The 6486-nt window shown below is 39.5% G+C and overlaps 1 pseudogene; it reads left to right on the top strand.

The window, feature by feature from the left end:
- The first annotated feature begins 4367 nt into the window (after positions 1 to 4367).
- On the top strand, positions 4368 to 4789 carry LOC101614415 (annotated as a pseudogene).
- The last annotated feature ends 1697 nt before the right edge of the window (positions 4790 to 6486 follow it).

Genomic DNA, 6486 nt, shown 5'->3' on the forward strand with positions numbered 1-6486 from the left:
AGCCAAGTGGAGAATAGGAATATTATTACTATTGAAGTCCCCAGTTCTCTAACATTTTATATGTCATATTAGAATGTGAAGAGTAGTTTTTCTGCATGACATTCAGCTATGATGCCTGTTTCTTGGGTTTGTTGTCAATAAATGTTGTCTGTTGGCAAAATCTACAAAATGAATCAATGCCAAGGTGAAAAGTATATCTATTATGATGAGGAGACAACTTAGTCACTGGTCATTAAGTGGCAGATATGTTGGGTTTAAGGGAGCTCTCTTTATCTGATTATATTTTGCAATTCTAATGCTTGAAAAGGGAAGTATTAGGAAGTAGTTGATCGCTTAGTTCTTTTTTTTTAAGTTGAAAAAAAAAAGCAATGAAAACATCATAGAATATTCTAGTACTAATACCATCTTTCCTCATTCTGCCTCTCATGATTACATCAACATTTGGTAAGTTCTATTGAGTTCTGACAAGTTCAGAATAATGGCCTGTTCCACAGATACATTATGTCAGTAGTTATGTTTTGTTATTTACACACCATTCACATTTCATATGAAGCTCTTGAGGCTTACAAAGGCTAAGTTCATGATCTTTCATCATAAATATGGTCATTTGCAGAGCCAGATTGAAGTCCAATTATAGCTAGTATTAATGGTCTGGTGCTGAGCCTCTAGACTATTCTGTCATTTAGGAGTCAATGCATACTGTGCTGTGGCTGGGACTTCCCACACCATTTGTGATGCTGTTTTCTTAAAGCCAGCCTCATTTGCAAAAGTTATTGAAGAGGAACAACCCTTGTTTGGCACCTGATACCTGAAGTTCTCTTTTCTCATTGTCTCATGCATGCTCTTTCATGGATGTGATTTAAGCCAAGGGAAGATTAGGAATGGCATACTGCAAGAGTTAATGCATTCTCTGCCTCTTTCTAGGCTAATTGAAAGACAGTCATCTGAGTATTGTGACAAAAAATCTGTTCACAAAGACATAATTTAAAATTTTTTTTCTTTATTTTTCTTTATTTATTTGAGAGTGACAGAGAGAGAAAGAGGCAGATATATAGAGAGAATGGGTGCACCAGGGCTTCCAGACATGTGCACCCCCTTGTGCATCTGGCTAACGTGGGTCTTGGGGAATTGAGCCCTTTTCCGTGGTCCTTAGGCTTCACATGCAAGCACTTAACCACTAAGCCATCTCTCCAGCCCTCAGAAAGACATAATTTTGTAAAATGATTATGTAAGAATATTTCTTGGAAAAATAGAAACAATTATACAAAGAAATGTATTCTAAGATTACTAGAGAGAAAATAGAAAAGTTCAGGCAAAATATACTTAGCAGTTATTTCTTTTAAATCAAAACCAATTGTTTGTTCTTATATCTTATGATACCTCATGATACATAACTTACCTTGTATAGTATTTAGGGAAAACAATCCTGGTATCCTGATAATGTTACCTACATTGGTAATCATACATCAAAAGACAGGTACCAGCAAAATTTCCCAGAAAAATTTAGACATAGATGCATAAGGAAAATGCATGAGATGTGGGAGGTAGAGATTGGAGTAGTGTATTTTAAACCAAGGATTGTCAGGGGGTGACCCCCTAGAGTCTTCAGTTAGCATAGCTTTGCATTGATGTCTGGCTTCCTGCCATTAAGGCTGTGAGACAAAGAAGTTCTGTTGCTCCGTATCAAAAAGGAAGTACAAATTAAAATCCCCAAAATGCTTAAAGGGACTACTTACTCTACTTATAGAAAAACGTCAGAAATATTCACAAAATGAGCAATATCACACAGCTAGTTACTTGAAAGAGGAACCACAAGATGCAAAGTAATATCATAAACTATGTTTGCATTCCCAAGAATATTTCACTTACAGTGTGATAAAGATAATGTCTTGCTAACCTTTTCCTATCAGGTTGAAGTTGGTCTGCCTTAGTTTTTAGCTAAAGAATTACAAGCTTTAGTTCCTTGAATTTATTTTATATTCTAGCTCCAGAACCCTACTAAACTGGATTGTAAATGTGGATCTAGATATGATTAAAGATTAAGACACTTAAGGATAAAAAGCTGGACAATAAGTTTTGTCTTCTTAGTGGAATATGAAATGCTTAAGCCCACAGAGAAAATGAGCACAACTCTGAGCCTTTTGTGAGTGTAGACTTGTTTCACTGTCCTAATAATTAAGTCATTTTCTTTGACTATGATCTCATCTCCAGAACTCAGTGAATTTCTGTCTATCTTCAGGTCATTGAAACGAATCTCCTTGTATTAGTCAGGAGTCTCTAGAGGGACAGAACCAATAGAATGAATTGTGTTAAAAGAGGATTTATTGGATTAATTTATGGCAGTCCAACAATAGCAGTTTGCAGGCCTGAGACTCAAGGAACCTGGGAGCTGCTCAGTCCACAAGGCTGGATGCCTCAGCAGTCCCAATCTAGCACTGAGGGCCTGGAGGCTTTCTGGAGAACCACTGCTCTTCAGTCCATTTTGTTATTAAGTCCACACTGGAAAGCAGCAAGCAGCACTGGCAGCCAGGTGGGAGGAAAGGATACTTTCCTTCCCAGAGTTTCCTTAGATAAAGCCCCCTCTCTCCAAGAGGGACCACGCACTCATGGGGAAGGGCTCGCCCTGGTGGAGGGATTCCTCCTTTAGTTAGTCCTACCTGTATGCAACCTCAGAGACCTACTTATGAGGAATGTCTGTGGATTCCTAAACAGATAAGTTGACACAAAACTTAACCATCACACTTCTCAAGATAAAGACATGATTGCCCCTTGGTAATGCATCTCGGTTGCCTCAGTCCTACAGAATTGACCTGCATGCATGTAGATCAACAGTACAGGCCATCATTTCTTTTGTTGACTTTAGTTGCTCAGCTGAAAGGTAGAGTCATAGATTCAGTTGTGAAATCAGCTAACAGAGTGCTGTTCTGAATGTATAAAGTCATTGTGAAGGCTCAGGAGATAGCCTCAAAAACATGAGAAGCTGAACTCAACCCCAGTAAAAATGTAAGGCCTGAAGGCATGTTGGAGAACTAGAGTCAGGTGGATCACAAAGGATTATTGGAAAGCCAGTTTAGTCTAATTAGTGAGCTCTGGGCCAATGAGAAACCCTGTGTCAGAAAAAAAGTGTATGATGTCTTAAATTGCCTCCAAAGACCTGGATTTAAAAAAAAAGAAGAAGAATGAAAACTGTAGTAGGAGTTTATGTTTAAATTTTAATTAAAAACATACAATTAACTTTCATAGTACTGGAAGGTGTTCTGCAGGCTTCAGAAAGAAAAGGCATGAACCTCACCCAACAGTGAATCCTGCATTATACAGTGCTGAGTGCTCAGACAAGACATGCATTCTCATACAATAGTAGTATGATGGTAGTTCTATTATTGGATTCACAGGAGTGAATTCATGTCTCAGACTGAAAACCAAGCCTATAGCCAGGAAGAATCTAGGCCAGTATCATATTAATGTATTGATACATTATCAAGTGCCTATTAAGTCCACATTTAGTTTATATCATCAGTTCTGTTCTCAGCTATAATAGGTATAAACTAAATGTCAACATACCAGGCAGTTGGACAACGTTATCTCTTCCTCCCATAAACTGGTTTAGATGTCAATTCCACAATACTGGAATAAACAACTGATCCAGATACATTTTATGAGGGGAAGGGATTTATTTCAAGCTTACAGATCCAGGGGAAGTTCCATCAATGGCAGAAGAAGCTGGCTCCCTTTCACAGATGATCCATTCAGAGAGAAACCAACAAACAGCCAGCAAACAGCAAAATTCAGCAAGCACAAACCCTTCAGTAAGCAGGACCCTCAGAACTCAGACCTACAACTTTGGGCTCGAATCAGCTCCGCCCCCCACCCACAAACTGGTGAATCCTTAGCTAGACTCCAGTAGCCACTGCTGTGACAGCTCCTCCAGCCAGGCAGTTGGAGCCCCAAGTTACAAGTTTAGTTTTACTAAAACACTTCTTTATAGCTCCATACATTTTCAAACCAACACAAAAACTTTCTATATGTTTATTTACTATTTTTTATATATTTTTATTTGGCAATGAGAGGTGTTCAGTGTAAAGAATCATAATAGTCAAACCTGCCATGATGAGGCCAGTCAACATTGTATTATAGGGAAGGGAGTATCTTGGGAGGCCACTCTCCTCCTTATTGAGCTAAAGGCAGTTAACAAATGTTGGAGACAGGGAATCATTCTCTTCTTTGGCATAGATACTGGTGACTGGTGAGAAGGAGTGACATTGAAGGGGACAAGAGAATTTACATAGAATAAAATACGTAGCAGAAAATGAAAATGTCGGCAGTTGCCGAGGTGTTTGAGCTCCTGTCTTCTTGCCGGCGCCGCCGGGATGGCCTCCCAGAAACAGGACCCGGCCACTGCCAGCGTCACCACCACCCGGAAAGGAGCCAAGCCCAGCGGGGGCGCCTCCCGGGGCCCTGTGGGCAAGAGGCTACAGCAGGAGCTGATATAAACTCTCCCTGGAGTTCCCCAGTGGTTACCCTTACGACGCACCCACAGCGAAGTTCTTCACGCCGTGCTACCACCCCAACGTGGACACCAGGGTAACATCTGCTTGGACATCCTCAAGGATAAGAGGTCAGCCCTGTATGACGTCAGGACCATCTTGCTGTTCATCCGGAGCCTGCTAGGAGAACCCAACTTCTACAGCCCTTTGAACACACAAGCTGCCGAGCTCTGGGAAACCCCACAGCTTTTAAGAAGTACCTGCAAGAAACCTATTCAAAGCAGCTTTCCAGCCAAGAACCCTGACTCCAGCTGTCCAGCCTTTCTTTGTGTCGTCTTTGTATTTTTAGGTGGTCTGTCCTTTTCCTTGGTTTCTATATGGATTCTGTATCTTCATCTGTGTTGTTATTTTGTAGTGTTTTTTTTTTTTTAATTAAGTCTACTTGAGCCCTTGCAATGTATATTAAATAAATGTTTTGTAAAAAAAAAAAAGAAAGAAAAAGAAAATGTCAAAAAATATACAATTAAGTCAGCCATGTTATCACCAAAAATTAAACAAATGTAATAGATTATTTTAGTATGTATGTTTCATAGTGTCTGTAGGGTAAGAAAGCCTTTTTTTTCTTTTTGTCTCTTAGGTTACATATCTGACCTTAGTTTTAAAAAAATTAGGTTTTATAATATTTATATAATTTTATTATGTACACAGAATTTTATATATAAGAAACAAAGATTTAATGAACTGAAAAGGCCTCAGATACCTAGAACATATACATGTATTGTGAAAACTTATGTACCATTTTAACAAAACATAACAGATTTTTGAGACATGGCAAGGCAAAGGAAAAAGAGGTTTGGGAGAGGGACAATAACTGTGGGGAAACTAATGGAAGAGACAGATTTTTCATATTTTTTCTATGAATTTGTATTGAGATCCCTCTCTGTCTCCTAGAGTGAATGCTTTTCTCTTCCTGACATATGGTATGTATCTTTCTCAGAGATAATTTATGACTTTTCTGGAGATAATAGTGGAGATCATGAAGCCCTCCCTGTATTGACTGATTTTTAAACATATTTTGTTCAAAATAATCAACACAACAAAGGAATATATTTGGGATAATATATTTTATCCCTTTCATTTGCAAAATAATGTCAGTTGTTTCCCAGCTCCAGCTTTGGGTCCCATTCCACTGAACATATCAGTTAGCCAAATCAAGAACAGTTGGTTTCCCACCATGGCTGTGCACCATTATTTGCATTTGTGTGAGCATCACGACAGGTTATTTGCTGCTAAGTAGGTTAGACCATGAGTTGCTTGGACAGATATTGGTCATTTTCCCCAAGTAGCCCGTGTAGCACCTTCTGGTAGTAGACACACTGATTGTTTGGGGACTGACTCTCTTCTAGCTTCCAGCCATGTCATTCCATTTTATGTGTCAACTTCATATGGTGTCTTCAGCAGTAGGGCCTTACCACTAAACTTTGGTGGGTCATCAAGTACTCTGACAGAAATCTGTCTGTCTTTTAGGAAACCCTGTAGGTTTCTCTGATCAAAAGCTCATTGTGGATGATGGCCACATGCTGGTACTAGGAGTTACATGTCAGTGCCCACTAATAAAAGGAAGAAAAAGATAACTAATATAAAAGAGTTAGAGAGGAGAGAAAGAGAGAGAGAGAGAGAGAGAGAGAGAGAGAGAGAGACTGTAGAAGATAAAGGTCAGTCTTCATCATACCCTCTCCAGTGCCTTGTGGCTCAGCTATTCCCTCTAAGGGCCTGGTGAAGGTTCAACCATTTGGTCTGCCTTTTAGGATGTAGAATTTTATGGTACTACTGCCATTTGGGTCTAGATTTGTGTCCCCACCCCTTCCCTTGCCCTCCGTTGCCCTACCCTACCTCCCCACCCACCCTATTGTCTAGTCCTCAACATGCTTGCTGGGTATGTTGGAATCTTGGGTTGTCTCTCTTTTAATTTGATATCATCTTTTTCTCCTATTATCAGGGT

The sequence above is a fragment of the Jaculus jaculus genome, chromosome 7, assembly GCF_020740685.1.
Source record: "Jaculus jaculus isolate mJacJac1 chromosome 7, mJacJac1.mat.Y.cur, whole genome shotgun sequence".
Lineage (NCBI taxonomy): Eukaryota > Metazoa > Chordata > Mammalia > Rodentia > Dipodidae > Jaculus > Jaculus jaculus.